Below are 17,356 nucleotides of genomic sequence, written 5' to 3'. Positions count from 1 at the left end.
TGCCTGAGTTTCCAAATGGTCAGTCTGCCCCGGGTGAGAGTAAGGTAATAGATGATTTGAATCTCAGCCAGTTCAGCAGGGACCAGCTGAGATTCTAACCATTAATAGGCAGGTTGAATGTACCCAATGTACACAATGGCTTTGCGGGAGGAATTTTCTCAACAACACCGATGTTGACGGGAGAATCAAGTGATTTTCTTTCCTGTAACCTGTGTTTGCAGAAAAGAAAATTGCTCCATCTATGGCTGGTTTAACAGGCCACCCTTGGTGATATGTTCCCAGTGAGACAAAATCACGCAATGCATAAACTGCTAGACCCAGAAAGCATGCAAAAGAATCAATATTCCTTGAACTTAAGGTCTTGTTCCATTACATGTCCCTAGTGTCTAGTACATATTAATTAAGAACTATTGATTAAAAATCTCAATGTTTATTGATATACTATATAATCAGCAGAGGACTGATTGCCTAGAAATTCTTAAGATTTAATGAGTACATGAAAAGATGAACTCAGGGAGTACAATTTTAAATATGAACTCCAAGATACGCAATATTGTCTAAATACAAGAGTCGAGTATTCTTCCTGGAATCTTGGTATACTTTGTGTATTTCATCCTGTTCTCTGCAGCAGTTAAGTGTGAAATCTTGTGTAGCACCCTCCTAGTGCAGCTAGGGGGAGCTAGACACTAATGATTTTACAGGAGATGTTTGCAGCTCAGGTATAATAGCCAGATGGGTGAAATTGTGGTCAGGGCTGAGACACTCTGCAGGCCAGCCCCTCTGGAATTTCCCCCTGCTCTGAGGTTTTTGAAGGAGGGCCTTGGAGGCAGTGGGTGGATCTTAGGAGTGACTGGCTGCACTCTTGAGGTTCCTCAGCCAATCCCCAACAGAAGGCTTGTCAAGGGACTGGGACTCCCTTAAACATGTAGGAGGCTGCTCAGTAGCAGGAGTGGTGATGAGGAGGTGTAGAGAGTTGGAGGAAGATGTCAGGCAGGAGGAGGAAGGCTGCCTGCGAGCCTGGAGTTGTAAAGGAGGAAAACTCTGGACTCATTGGCCACCTGAGTGAGGAACACCTGTATGGCAGGGATGGAGAAGCCCAGCCAACTGGTAGCAGCAGCCAACTTGCAAGCGGTACAGGAGAGGATATGACTATACCTGCACCCCCTGGGCGGATAGGGGAATGAGCACTGTGGTGCAAAACCAGATTAGCCCCTACTAGTGACTGTTCACCTCGTTTAAAGGAAGAGGAGCGAGATCCTCTGCTCAGAAAGAGAGTCTCCAGATTGCTGGGTGAAGAGGAGTTCGTCTAGGGTCTGGGGTGGTTTAACAAGGAGCTAAAGGCTAGCCCTCCAACAGAGACTGCATCAGAAAAGAGAAGCTTGTGAATAGTTCAGGAAGTTGTCTTCAGATTTCTGTTCCCTTGGGCATCCAATACCACCCTTACCCTATCCAAGTTCTAATCCCCTCAATAAAATAACAAAACCAATGTTCATGGACTAGTTTCTGTCTCCAGATGAGCTTGTATGGAAAATGTGGAATGACTGGCTGTGTAGGATTATTTATGAGGGGACCCAATTTATCAGTAATCCCTAAGGGGGTAGTGCTGCATTTGCTTTTGTGCAGGAGCTTCCTGTATTAAGACCAGTTACTGCTGCTCTCTCTTCTTGTGCCCAGAGTTCAGCTTTAAGCCTTAGCCCCTTTCACATGGGTGATCCGATCAGGTCCGTCTGTCAGTTTTTCAGACAGACCTGATCAGAAGGTCCACTCATCCCTACAATTAAAAACAAGTTAATTTATGATTAAACACATTGGGCAGACCAGTGACGTATGACTTCAGCATGCTGAACGCCGTGGCAATGTTGGTTGTCTACAAGCGCTTGTATACTGAATATATGTGAGTGAATTACTTTTAATAAATTATTTATTTTGAGAGTACTTCACTTTGGGGTTTTGTTTTTTCCACATTATCTATATGAGGAGTTTTTTCCTACTGCTGCTCTGAAGAGATGGCATCTGGCCACAAAGTATGACCTGTTCTGAGAGGATGTATTAATTGGTGGTGACTGATGTGGAGCCATGTTTTCCATTGAGACATCGCGCTTTTATGACCACTCTTTAATTTGAGGGTCATATCCATCTTGTAAGCTGCTTGGCTCTATCACCATGGTGCGGTGTGTTAACTTCTCACAGAATGGGTGTTGGGTTCCTACCTTTTGGATGAAGATTTTGCATTTATATTTGCATCTATATTTAAGGACTTGTTTTTCATTATATGGACTCTAATTGTTACCACTTAAGCGCTGCATCAGATTATTTTTTATGTTAAATTTGGTGATCAAGTTTATGCTGGCTGCTTTGGGGTGGTTTATCTAAGCGCAGTTAATATCTTTATTTTTACATTCATCCCTATAGACCAATGAGAAGTAAATAGCGTACCTCAGGTAAACAATTGTACTTCACTCAAAAGAGGGGGTACCATCATTCAGGGTTGACTAAGTGAAAAAACAAGGGGAGATAACCCCAAGGCAGGATAAATAAACTATCTCGGTACCCATTAATTACACATTTAATGTACATAGATACATAAATAAAATCATAGGTTGACAAAATAATATGTTGGAATACACGAATCTCAAAAAAATGTAATACCCCTGAGGTGATAAAAATGATTGGGGTAATGCTTGCTCCTCTACATGTTTTGTGGAGGAAAGAGCAAAACTAAATCTGAAACAAAGCATGATAACAATCAAATATACAAACATAATATAAAGTAAACAAAAAAATGGATGTAATAATTATGATGATGCACAGGAAGTAGTTGAATGGTTGTTTACCAGTATGGACCCATGTTTCTAGGAGGCCAACCAAGGGTGTCAACGAACTGCCTTTACATGCACATGACCTTTAATGGCATCCCAGTCTTAGTCTGCAGAGTTCAATATTAAGTTGCCCCACCGTTTGCAGCTATAACAGCTTCAACTCTTTTCAGAAGGCTGTCCACAAGGTTCAGAAGTGTGTCTACGGGAATGTTTGACCATTCTTCCAGAAGACACTGATGTCGGCTAATAAGGCCTGGCTCGCAGTCTCCGCTCTAATTCATCCCAAAGTTGTTCTGTTGGGTTGAGGTCAGAACTCTGTGCAGGCCAGTCAAGTTCCTCCACCCCAAATTTGCTTATCCATGTCTTTATGGACCTTGCTTTGTGCACTGGTGTGCAGTCATGTTGGAACAGGAAGAGGCCATCCCCAAACTGTTCCCATAAAGTTGAGCATGAAATTGTCCAAAATGTCTTGGTATGCTGATGCCTTAAGAGTTCCCTTCACTGGGGCTAAGGGGCCAAGCCTAACCCCTGAAAAGCAACCCCACACCATAATCCCCCCCCCACCAAACTTTACACTAGGCACAATGCAGTCGGTCAAGTACCATTTCCTTGCAACCTCCAAACCCAGACATGTTTATCGGATTGCCAGACAGAGAAGCGTGATTCATCACTCCAGGGAACATGTCTCCACCACTCTAGAGTACAGAGGCAGCTTACTTTACATCACTGCATCCAACGCTTTGCATTGCACTGGGTGATGTAAGGCTTGGATGCAGCTGCCATGAAAACCCAGTCCATGAAGCTCTCTAAGCACTCTTGTTGTGCTAATCTGAAGGCCACACGAAGTTTGGAAGTCTTTAGCTATTGACTCTGCAGACAGTTGGTGTCTTCTGCGCACTGTGAGCTTCAGCATGCACGGACCACACTCTGTCATTTTACGTGGCCTACCACTTTGTGGCTGATTTGCTGTTCCCAGTTGCTTCCACTTTGTTATAATACCACTAACAGCTGACCCGTAGAATATTTAGTAGCAAGGAAATTTCAAAGATGGACTTATTGCACAAGTGGCAACCTATCACTTGAATTCACTGAGCTCCTGAGAGCGACCCATTCTTTCACAATTTGTTTGTAGAAGCAGTCTACATGCCTAGGTGCTTGATTTTATACATCTGGGGCCATGGAGGTGATTGGAACACCAACACTTTTGGCAATATATATCATGTGGAAAAGTAAGGGAAAAAAAAAAGAGTAAAATTGAAAAACATATACTGTAAGAAGAGGGCAATGAATATAAACTGACCTTAAACGAATATACTGGTAGAGTTGCCAGGGGGGGGTGTGCAGGGTTGATGCCTGTGGACACCATCCAAAGCTTAAGAATTAAAGGTTATACATGACCAATGCCATAGGAGTTAAAGGCCAGAGTATTAAAGAACATCCACCACAAAGCTAAGTCTAAAATATGGCAAAAAGCCCTGGGGACAAAGGGAAAAAAAATATAAAAAATGTAAAGAAAGAAAACATATGGACTATATCAGGGGTAGGCAACTGTGGCCCTCTAGCTGTTGGTGAACTACAAGTCCCATCATGCCTCTGCCTTTGGGAGTCATGCTTGTAACTGTCAGTTTTGCAATGCCTCATGGGACTTGTAGTTCTACAACAGCTGGAGGGCCACAGTTGCCCACCCCTGGACTATATGATAAGGGCGATGAGGTGCATATAGTATAGGTCTAGCCTCATAAAGAGGCATATAGTATGGACCAGTGGGTGTATACAGACTTGTGTTTGTTTACACCCGCCTACCTCCAGGTCCACTCGTCTGCTAAATAAAAAAAACGTAAGGGGACCTGTCCTCTTCCATTTAGGCAGAGTGAATCCGAGGGTAGTTGGGAGTAAATGGACAGCAGAGCCCGTTTACTTCTAGCTGCCCATGCAGAACCTGAACAGACACATCTGCCGCTCTGCTCCAATAGGCAGAGCCCATCCCCTTCTGATCATAACAGAAGCTGACCCATGTAAAAGTGGCCTTAAACCACTGACCAGTTTCTTATGTCTCACAGGACTCTGGTGGAAAGATCTCTGTGCTTCAATTGTCAGGTTTACACACCTGTTGTTGCCGTTGAGAGAGATCATGCACTTTCCACAATGGATTTCTCATTTATTTTATATCATTCTGATTGTAAGAGAAGGACTAAAAACATCTAAAGAAGAGCAGGTATACTCAAAAACTCCAATGAAACCATTGAACAAAGTGAGGATCTATGATAGGAAGAACTCTCAGACTGCTTGAGAAATGCAAAAAGCCAGATGGCCCAGCAAATAGACATGTGTGTTGAGATTCGTTTTTCGGACCAAAAAATTTTATTTTCAGAGATTTATCCGAATTTCCTAATGGACATAGTAATGAATCTGAATGAATTTGAAAAAAATATAATTAAATGTTTGGATCCATTCTGATCATTGAGAAGAACCGTTTGTTAAGGGGCGGGTGGCCGCCATGTCTGCTGTCAGTAGAATTCCCCACTATCAGCAGAATGGAAACAAAGCAAGTGCCGGTTAGAAAAAAAAACGCCATGGCCCCCCTCCCCAATTCTGTACCAGGTCCATCGGGTCTGGTATGGATTTTGAAAGGAACCCCACACCAAAATCCAAACCAGACCCTTAGGTCACGTCGCCAGGTGATCTAGTCCCCAAGCCTACCTGTCACTTGCCAAATGACATGTCCCGTTGAGAGACACTTACCCAATGACAGGTAGACGTGGGGGCATGGTCACGCAGTGACATCAGTGCTGGACTGAGAGACTGCTTTTGTCATTTGCAGTCTGCTGTGCCAAATCATAAAGCTGTGGTTTCTGAGGTACAAAGGATCTGCAGCTCTAGAGGGAGGACCCTTTCATAATTCTACAAGGTATCACCTGGAGTTTGGAGAACCTCTGCTCTGGTGAGAGGTCTGTTGACTCCTCTTATTTCGATTTCATGGGTATAGTTTTGACAAGTGGGATCCTGTGACCCCCTTTTCCTTGGGAACAGACCAGGATCGTTGGGATTACAATAAGACCTTTTTAGCCAGGGTCTTCGCTAGAGAAAGAGCTATGGTACAGACACTGAGTTGCAGCTGCTTTGTGTGCCTATACAAGACTCTTATGCTAGCTTTCAGTGCTATTCATCATCCATCCAGCTGAGGAATCAAGTAAACATGCATGACTTGAGAGACTTTGATGCTGGATGTACTAAACTTTGGGAAAGTGTGGGAAGAGGATCTTGCATAAGAGTAGAGTGATGTAATCTGCAACTCCCAGATTTAAACTATTACCAGGAGGGGAAAAAATACTTCTGTCCTGGACTTTGGAGAGAGAATTTCCTCTTGCTGTGAGGGGACTGGTATGATTACATTGCTATCTCTTCACACTAGCACACTAGCCTGCTACAAGCCTGCAGCCTGAGTCAGCTTAACAGCACTTCAAAACTGAAGTGCTGTTAAGCTGTGTGCAGAGGACTAAAGTCACTCTAGGCAAATCCAGAAGTAAGCTGACATCTGAACAGCAGGACCAGGGGCGGACTGACCATTTGGAAACTCGGGCACAAACCGAGGGCCCGGGGTCAGTAGGGGGCCCCATGAGATGCCCCTGGTACCTTTTTCATAGGCATTTTTGAGTTTGGACAAGGACACGGGCCCCATGATCCCCTATTGCCCGGGGGCCCCATGATTTGTCAGTTCGCCCCTGAGCGGGACCAAAGCTGCTGTATCGCTGAAACTGGTAAAAGGGCATTGCTGCCATTGATCCATCCTTGCTACGATAGACTGAGTACATAGGGAATGGCCATCTAACTAGCAGCCTCATTCACTGTATGCAGACTTTACTAGAACTGTACTTATGTGTAACATCATGAAGACTGGGCTCCAACGCTAGCCGGCTGAAGAACTAGGGCCAAGGGCTGTCTCTTCAAACAGCTTCTCTACAAGGACTACACTTGCTGCCCAAAGAAAGGGGTACCACTGCAGTAAGGTCTGGGTCTTATAGTCATTCATATACTGTAGAGTGCACTTTAAGTAGTAGAGTATACAGTATACTGATCGCAGAAATATTATTACAGCCCTGATTGCTATACATGTTATCTGTGCCATTATTTAATGCTGATTTGCAGATTACCATCTATCCTTATAGATCCTTATTCTAAACTACTACAATATAGTAACACCTTTGTCGAGAAATGTGTTTGCCTTACACTCTACTTGTTCCCATATGTAAATTATTGCTATGTACTTTAATCTGTTACAATAAAATGCATTTCTTTATTCCTAACCAGTTTGTTTGCTTTCTGATACTGAACTGTACTATATGCAGGATATTTATACTTGCACTAGTAATGGTGGTGCAATATCCTTTTTGCCTAACCTGGTGTATCAGAGAGGATGAGGTCATTTACTGAGTCCAGGCAAAGAACAGAGAACCCAATTCACCAAATGGCTGCTGCGGGGGGAACGCTACATTTTGTAATTGAATGCTCCAACCAATACTTTAAGGGCTCCAATGCTGGCAAGGACTGATTTTATAGAGAGGGCTATTGTTGGATGTGATAAACAGAGAGCTGCACACCAACATCTCATTCTTCAAAATACCTTTTATCACCTTCGGCAGGGAAATAATGTTATCAGCTGTACAATGGACAGTTCAATAACAAGTATTTCGGAGAAATAGATGTTGGTGTGTGGCCTACCATTCCTTCCAAACTTTTAATAGCAAGCAGAGACAAGCTTTTTGAGCCAGCACCCAGAATGTCCATGGCAATCGCACAAGGGTCTGGAGTTGTGTTTCATGTTTGAGAAAGCTATTGTAGGATGTTATTTCTCATTTCTATCCATGGTATATAACAGTTACTCTGTATGTTGTTATATTGTACTACTACTGTCATTTCTATGTTACACTACTGGACTATTGTGTTACAATTGCCATTTCTCCCCTTTGAAGGTTTTTTTTGCCTTTAAAAGTTTTTATACTCCATCTGGTGTGTTGGAGGGTATAATGTTACCAATAGGGTCATTGTCCTCCAGAGTCAGAAGACCCATCTATCAGTGGCTCCTTCGAAAGTAAGAGCTACACAAATACTAAGTTAAGCAGGGAGGTGAAGGGAGGGGAGCTGGTCCTGCACAGCACTCTCAGAAGAGGAGAGGGCTGTGACATGGTAGTCAGTAGATGGAACTGTGGCTATGTTAGAGAATGGACTGCTCCTGGAATGGTGGACATCCCTAACAAGCTTAAATGCACATTGCAAGTGAATAAAAACAATAAATTGTTTGGAAAATTAAAAGATAGAGGTGATACAGTTCATATTACTCATATAGTACACATTACATTGGCAACACCTTTATATTGTGAAAGCCACAATCACAAGTTGACCAGCATTTGCAATTATGACTGGCTGGAGTGGTACCATTATAGTGAGTGGGAAGCTTGTTATAAAAGAACACCAATGAAACAGACAGGAAGTGATCAGTCATGTGATTAAAATTTTCTTAGTTTTATTAGGTAGGGGAGGATGCCAAAAATGTTTTATAGTGAACATGACAATGATATGGATTTTGGATACAATGCATGGTGTTACCCGGAAACATGTATAGATTTATAAGTAATCTCCATGGTCTCTATCATCCCCAGTTCTCCTCATTTGTATGGTAAATAGTACTTTACGAAGAAAGAACCATTTGTCTTGTTTTTGCCAACATCTAAATGACATTGAAGAGCTAAGCAAACCTTCAACTAAATAGTCTCTTTAGGCTGCCTTTTATGTGAGATGCTTTTATTATGGCTGGTTTGGTTCTCACAGAATGCCTATATTGTATGATCTGTGTATAATTAGAAAGTCACCAGTGCACTCATGTGACAACACAGTGTAATACACTTCTGCATGTGTAATTCCTTATAATAATAGTATCCACACACTCTCTAAAAACAGATATTTTTTTTTCTACTTTTTGTTTCTTTCTTTCATGTATACACACTCCATATGTGTGTCAGGTTAAAACAAAAATAAGCAAGAAGTAATGTAATAAAGCTGGTTGTTAAACTTAAAAATCATTAATATGTTATTTATTTATATAAGGAATGCAGTATTGTTAATTTTGTTAATAACTTTGGGCATATTTGACTACATTTTAGGAGCAAGTTTTCAAGCAACAGGAAAAGAATTTTGGTGATCTTGTGTGAGATGGGGAAACAGCTCTAATTGTTTGAACACTGTTTGTGTGGAAGTAAATTAATGTTTTGACTAACATTCTGCAGTTTAGCCACAAGATGTCACTGTTTTTCTAACACCGCCTCAGACTGCATAGAGATTTCTATATTCATGAAGAGGTGGAGTTTTCACACAGAGAAGAGAGAGCAGCCATGTTCTGGAGAATGGTGAAGTAGGGGGGCCAAGTGAGCTGAGAATCTGATGACATCCAGGTGTGAGGGCATCCCTCCATAACCAGAACTGCAGCTAAGTGAAGCTGAGGAGATTGCTGCCAGGAATGCTGATGAGAGCAGGGGAACTAAGCAACATACATTGCGAGAATGCATGCTTGTTGGAGAGACATTTGTTCTGTTCAGAGTCACCAGCGGATGCAAAGCAGACCCGGGTCGGTATGATCGTGCACGCACCTCATTTCAGTGTTGGCGCCTTGAGACTGAGTCCAGGCCTATAGTTAGTTAGTTAGGGTCTATGTTTGTGTCAGGCCACAAGTGTTATTACTGATCATTGGAAGGACTCCACAACTTAAAGTGACATTTCACATTGGAGAGCTGATAAAATCCTACAAACTCGAGCCAGACTGGCGTTTTGCTCAGAAGGAATACTCAGGCACATGCTACAGGGCCAGTTATGGGAGGGGTAATACTGTAGATTTGTGTAAGGTTGTAAGCTGTTGTGCTGCACCGCAGGCTAGCCCATACCATACACCCATACTCTGATTCCTGCTCTTTTAGGGTAATAACAGGTAAGGTGTGGCAGCTTAGTTGTGCCCACCAGTAGGTAAATTACTTAACTTTCTACCTTCATCCATCAGAAGGTGCCGTGCTGTGCAGCACAAGGGTCTCAGCCTTTAGGCTGGGTGTATGTAAATATATTGTATGTTTCCAGCATTTGTGGTTGTGTTTATTTGCCACATCTAAGTAAAATTCTGTTGTGGCAAAAGCTGGTGTTGGGGTTGCTTTCCTCGTTCGTGACTTCACTGTATCCTGGGGAGCCCACCCCGGTACACGGCTTACATTTGTGTAGCACCTGCCGCAGCCATTTGTGTACTACCCCTGCCTGGACATATATTGTATGGGATGTAGGATAGTCTGCAAAATTAGTGGCTTTTCCTGCAGACAGAAGGCCACATGGCAGGTACTCTGTTGCTGGATGTGTTCAAATAGTTTAGCAACGAAATGCAACTTGACCAGAAATTGAGGCCTCGTGTACAGCCTGGATATGGTATCCAACGGGGCTTTAAAGGAACACAGGGCTTGGTTTGAAGACTAACACGGGACATTGAAGACACCATAAGGTGCTGGCACGTCACCAATATTCATACCATATAATTGTTTTACACTTGGTCAGGTTCACTTTGTCACAAAGGCGAATAAAAGTTACATTCTTGGAGAAAACAAAATGTGTCAAATGACTACATTATACGTCATAACTTTTTGGAGTACCAAGGGCCAATAGGAGCTCATTGACAAATAAGTTTGTCAACATGTTTCCATATTTCTGTAAATGTTGTAGAACTTCATCGGCAGGTATAATGGCCGATGGGGGCTGGGACGGGTATGGATAGCCTGGAGCCTAGAATAGCAGGGTCCTTGTTCCTATTGGAGAAGACCCATCCTAAGGGCAAAGGCCCTCTGGGATGATAGCTGCAGCTTAGAAGAGGCCATCTGGTTCCCAGCTTCAGCTAAGAGCTAGGAGACCCACATTCTGAATTCCTTAAGAGCAGTGCAGGAAGTCTAGAGACGATCTGACCTGAGGCATTCAGTACAGAGGCTGGCAGGTACTGCAAGAAAGCATGGAACTACAGAGGGCACAGTGAGTACAAGCCTAAAAGATCCCAGAAACTCTTTTTTTTGTCTCCTTTTGGAAGAGCATACTCCAGTTTGCTGACTCAGGCCTTACCTTTGCAAAGGGGTCCCCTGAGTTGTAGTTCACTAAACACTAAATGCAAGTGGGTGGCTGCACCCTGAAGAGATAGCACAGTTAGATGTGTCCTCCATTATCTTTCTGCTTTCTTGTATCCTATGGCTCATCCACACCCTACCCAAGTTGTACCAGCAATAAACTACAAAAAGACATTCACTGCCTGTTTTCAGAGTTGAGTGATTGTGAACTTCTGTGTGCCTGGCTGCCATGGACCTCACAGGAAGTGAAATGTGGGATAATGCAGCCAGACAAATTTGGGATTTGTGTTACACAAATAAAGACACATGCCTCAGGTTCACAACCAACTACCTAGTCGGTATGCAGGCGCTGCACAACAACGCTTGCATAGTTTCGACACTGGCATCAAAGTAGGGCTGGCGGTATGGGGCAAGGGATGGAAAGAAACCAGTGACCATTGTTTGTATGTTACATAATCTGCCTTACTTTGTGAGCTGTGCTATACTGCGTATTTACCATGGGGCAAACAAGGCGCCCCCCGGAAGAAGGGACACAAGTGGCAGGGTTGGGGAATGGTCAGCTCTGCCATGAGAACCAAGGAGGCTGTGCGCTGCTGAAGGGTGCAGGGATGGCCGGCTGCTTCTTTCACTCTGGAAGTTAAGGTTAGTACATGAATCGGGTGGTCACAGCGGGGGGGGGGGGTGTATGTTGGTTGGTGATGGTGAGGGGAGGTGGGGGAGGATTGCGGTGATGGGCTGTGTGTTACATTCAGCTCCTGGGCCCACAACTGAATGTAACAAAGAATAGTGTAACCTGGGTGATGCCATTGACCAAATACGGACCTAACCATATTTGCTGTGTCAGAGGGTCAGCTTTTTTCTTCATTTTTGACAAGTTGGAGGTCGTCATTCATCATGATTGACATGGATCTACATCACTGGATTATGTTTACACCATGGGCCTTTATCCTAATAAAGGACTTTAAGCCTATGGTCTGCTCATTTACATTGTATTTTTTTTTTGTGAATGAGTAACCCTCACAAATTCAAGAGGGCAGTATCTGTTGCCCCCCAATGGCAAGGTACCCTCCCCATATTGAGGGACTGTGGTCTGGTATTTTTCAGGTATGGTCTGGTATGGTTCATTTGTCGTTGAAATATGCAGATTTTTGGATGTATTTCTTGAACCTGCCCTCGAACTAAACCCAGGCAGATTCGCTCATCACTAATGATAGATTACCTTTGAAAATACTTGTCTGGTGGACAAAGAAACACCCTAGTCAGAGTAATCTGTAGGCTTACTGTTACCTGTTAACCATACAGCTACAATATCTGCATCCATATCAGGCTATTGGGACTACGGCAAAGAGTACATGGTACAAAGTAACAATCTGCAATTGATAAGAAATAAGAAAGTAGGATACATACATTTGGTAGCATTGGCACACAGTCATATTTCCAGGGGCTTATCTGTCACAGAGCAAAGTGTACAGTCTGTGTTTTGTTGATCTTTTGGGTGGATAAATTGGATAGTTACCACACCACTTGGTGCCTGTGCCAAGCACTAGTTAGAGTATATACTGTAAGTTATTGGAACACAACGTAGCACTAGTCCCCACATTTGTTGGTGTGTATCTGCAAGGTACATTGGTGTGCTGTTCAAAATGAATGGCACCACAATGCACTACAACTCCAATCAGGTGTTACTGTGCACTGCATCAATGCATAATGCAATGCACATTTTTGTCCTAAATTTCAAGGGCGCATGCTAAACACCCTAAAGCCTCATTTACGTGAGCATATTTAAGTGTATACATGTGTGAGGGCCATGTTTGCTAAGGATTGAGACAAGTATACACTATAGAGCGATATGCTTTGTTCATGTTTTATGTCAGCAGTTTAAAACCACTTTAACTGTCTTCTTAGTAATGCCTCAATGGCCTACATTTTTGTTCTTCACCTTTCCACAGTATGGGTATGGAACAACCAAAAATATCAACTTTAAAATGATTCCTAAAAACCATAACATAACAGTGCACTTTGTATTTTAAATTCTATAAACATTATTATTCCTAGTGAAGTCAGGCTGGAAATGTAAATTATAGTAATACACTTATAAACAAACACAGGTGAGAATTCACGAAACATGCAACTCACTAAGAGACCTTTGTGTCAGCAGTTTACAAATGGGACACCTGCAGGCTCCATGGTAGGTTTATGCTCCATGGTAGCACGCAACAATATCCCCTGAGCTCCCGATATACGTCAGACTAAAGATTGTGCCATGTATAATATTTACATTTTACAGCCAATAATGTTAGAGGCGTCCCAGTGAATCTATATTTAATTTATAATGTTTATCTACATGCTCAATAATATTACACATTTCTTCTTTGATTTGAGGATGATGCTTTGATATGACTCATGCAGATGTGGTAATCTGTGATGGCAAAAATAATAAAGCTTGTATAGACTGCTGGGAACATCTTGAAGCGCTGGCTGCAAACATTTTGATAGCTGAGTTTAAATTACTAATTAAAGTTGTAAGAGGGTTACATTTGAACTAGTTAGGTGGTGCCCCGGATGGGAGGGTCAAGGTTGACTTGGTTCCTGGGTTTTTCTTTAGGCGGGATCTCTGGTTCCTACCCACTGCTCCTGTGGATATAAAAGAGGGACAATGGTCCAGCAAGAAAGCCTGGGGGGGGGGGGGTTTGTTGAGAGAGATTTGGGAGCCCTTCTTTTCGTCCATGAGGAACCAATGAGATGTAGAGGCACTGAGGCTTTGGGTCTGCCCCGAGGACACCAGCCACTAGGGAATACCATTGATGAACCTTTTCAGCACATGGACTGTACCTTTGCCGGTATGCCAGAGCAGCACATAGCCTGCATTAGGATTAGGGATGTAGGGACAAGAACTATATTATGGACTTTGTATGCTCAGAGTCTTTAAGTAAAGCATTGAAACTTTACCTTCTGTCTGCTCTGAAGTTATTTAATGAAATGCAAGTAACTGGCATATTTGTACAGCTTATTGGGGTATGAGGAGACAGCACTTAAGAGTCATTCTAGTGCCATTCAGCAAGTGGTTACCATGGGTCTAAAGTCAGTTAATGCAGCCTGACAGTAGTGTGTACCTGTTATAGGTGGAACCGCCTCTAGTAGAGAGGGAGAGGTGGTCGGCACTCCTTCCGTTGCTGTCTGTCTCCCCCAGAAACAGTAGAAGACTCGCAAAGCAGAGGCCCCCATCCTGTACGAAAGCTCAAGAGTCAAGTCAAGTGCACGTGTGGAGCCTGTGCTAGGTGCACAGCGGGGCCCACTCTGCTTCTGGGAATGGTAGTGGAAACCGCTGAACAGGTGAATGTAGACAGGGCTCAGCGTGTCCCTTCTAATTTCAAATTACAGTAGAAGGATGTACATTTTCACGGAGACCCAAGAGGAAACTGGAGAACAATTGTGATGTAAGTGTACATGGTGTACGTTCATCTCTGAGAATAAAGGCCTGCCTTAAGGTTAAGTATTCCCCCATGGGGGCCTCAGCCTTGTCTCGAGGCATTGATGAAAAAGGCAAGAGTAAAGGTACCCCATATGTATAATACAGTGGCCCTGTTTAAGATGCTTAGTGTAGCCCAAAAGAACCCACCCTGGGGTAGGCCTTCCATGTGACCCACACTTGGCACCCAATGAGAAGGGGAACATGGAGGAAGGTACTACCCACCTACCCTAAAAAAGTGACCCTGCAAGGATAGACAAATGGGAACTGCTATTGCCAAATTGAAATTTACACATGCAGCTGTACTCATGCTGGCTTCACTTCTTAGTGACTCATTAGCCTGTAAAAGCATTTGGATTGACTGGAGAAGATTTAGTACCCCTGCCAAGTTTCATGTTCTTCTGTTCATTAAAAGCCTTGTTTATGAGGAAAGGTATATAGCAATTATCCAATGTCTTGCAGGGTTAGATTATTCTTCAGGGCTAAAGGCTTGGTTTATAGGAGTCAGGTAGGGTACCTTGAGTGAGGCTGAGCTTATGCTCCATCAGCTTGAATGGATACCAAAATGTTTTTGGAACAGATACATGCTGACAAAGCATGAAGTCAGGACAAGAACTAATGGAAATGGTTGTTACCAAAACAACAAGATCCAGACAACAATTAAAACTTGACAGAGGTTTTCACTGTTATCCATCACTTCTCCTCAAAGTGGCATCCTGTCACCAGGACATGAAGGCATTTCTCCAAGGACAAGTCAGCATTAAAAAACTAAGCACAGTGCATACATTATTATTATACAGGATTTATATAGCGACAACAGTTTGCTCAGCGCTTTACAATATAATGGGAGACAATACAGCAACAATACAGTTAAATACAAGAGGGAATGGAGGGCCCTACTCCTTGGAGCTTACAATCTACATTGTCTACAAATATTATAGACACTTTTTAGTTTGGTTTAGGTGAAATGGGAATTCCATGACAAAGCAGTAAGTCTAGGTTCAATATATCCAACAATAGTGCAGTGCTCTAACCCTACCATAACCTCCCAAAAATACACATATAAATAATAACCTATTTATACACAAAAACATGCATCAAGTGCTCTGACAGACAAGTGACCTATAGTCACCCCTGTGCCCTAAAACCTGTGAATTGACTTAATATCATAAATAATTGATATAAACATAAATCAAAACAGGACCCCTATAACAGGGGATATAATAAGTGTGACAAAGTGACAAAGAAGTGATCACACAAAAAAACTTAATATGTAATAGTCCGTTCACAAGTGCTTCAAGCAACAAAAAAAACATGCAGCGTATTGTAGTGATGGTATCTGTGGAAGTGTTAGCACACTTTAATCCTCAACGGCTAGATTGCCTCCTCACCTCCCTTAAGCGACCCACCGTGGCACTTCACTTTCACGATCTCCACTGGATCCTACTCCAACCATGGCAGGTGATTAAAGGACCTGTAGTTTCTCTCCCACTTACTCCATAGGATATTCCAGGCCTCACAGGAAGAGTATATCTGTATTTAGGCAGAAATGTACTCCTGGCCCATCAGGGATGTCTATTGGATAGAGAGGTGGAGGAAGAGGTGGCCGGCGGCTGTACCCGTGTATCCCGAACAGGCCACGGAGTCTTGTACCAGAAGCCTGACATCCCTGATGGGCCAGGAGTACATTTCTGCCTAAATACAGATATACTCTTCCTGTGAGGCCTGGAAAACAAAAAAAGTGCAAAAAAATTTGAAAAAAAAAGTTTCTTTGTTTCTATTATAACATTTTCAAACAGGTAATTTTTCTCCTTCACTGATGTGCGTTGATGAGGCAGCACTGATGGGCACTAATAGGCAGCACTGAAGGGCACTGATAGGCGGCACTAATAGGCAGCACTAATGAGGTGTCATGGATAGGCGGCACTGATAGACAGCACTGATAGGTGGCCCTGACTGGCGGCACTGCTAGGCAGTGACTGGCGCAACTGCTGGGCACTGACTGGCAGCACTGCTGGGCTGCACTGGTGCGCACAGGTGAGTGGCACTGCTGGGCACAGGTGGGTGTAACTGGTGGGTGGCACTGCTGATGATCGGTGCCGATCCCTGCTCTGACAACTGCCGGTTCTCAGCAGTACTTTCCTCGTGCTCTGACAGCGTGAGGAAAGTGCAGCCGAGAACCGTCAATTGCATTTCCTGGTGATCAGCGTGTCATTGGACACAGCTGATCACGTGGTAAAAGGCCGCTGTGATTGGCCGGGTGCGCGCCTCTGGGGGCACGCAGGAGAGCGCGTTCTGGGAGGACGTCATATGACGCCCTCCCAGAACTGGCCGGCCGCAGTGTAGCCGTCATTCGGCTATCTGCGGTTGGCAAGTAGTTAAGTCAATTCACAGGTTTTAGGGCACAGGGGTGACTATAGGTCACTTGTCTGTCAGAGCACTTGATGCACATTTTTGTATAATATATAGGGTATTTATATGTGTATTTTTGGGAGGTTATGGTAGGGTTAAAGCGCTGCACTATTGTTGGATATATTGTTACACACTGTTAAGGCATGAGTTCTAAGTGTCGACTGCTGGTTTATAAGCCGCTTCCATAAGCTCAGGAGGATTCCCATTTATATTTAAGGCTAGGTTCACACTATTTCAGGTGTGGGAATGCTTGTAATTCGCAATTCGCACACACATTGCCGCACCTGCAGACACCCGCAATCAAAACACACTGCTCTTTTGCAGATACATGGGGGTGACATTAATTCTAAATGGCACCCCCACACATCAGGTGCCTGAAACCACATGGTGCAAAAGCTCTATGTGCTTCCACATGGAGTCCAAAGGGACTTTTTTCATTACACGCAACTACAGCAGCCATTTTTGAGTAAACTGACCCGTTAAAAAAGATTATATAAGACACAGTAATAAAATACTTGAAA

Source organism: Staurois parvus, unplaced genomic scaffold (assembly GCF_062004578.1).
Source record: "Staurois parvus isolate SC_StPar_1 unplaced genomic scaffold, SC_StPar_1.0 ptg000230l, whole genome shotgun sequence".
Classification (NCBI taxonomy): domain Eukaryota; kingdom Metazoa; phylum Chordata; class Amphibia; order Anura; family Ranidae; genus Staurois; species Staurois parvus.
Note: the sequence above shows the minus strand (reverse complement) of the source record.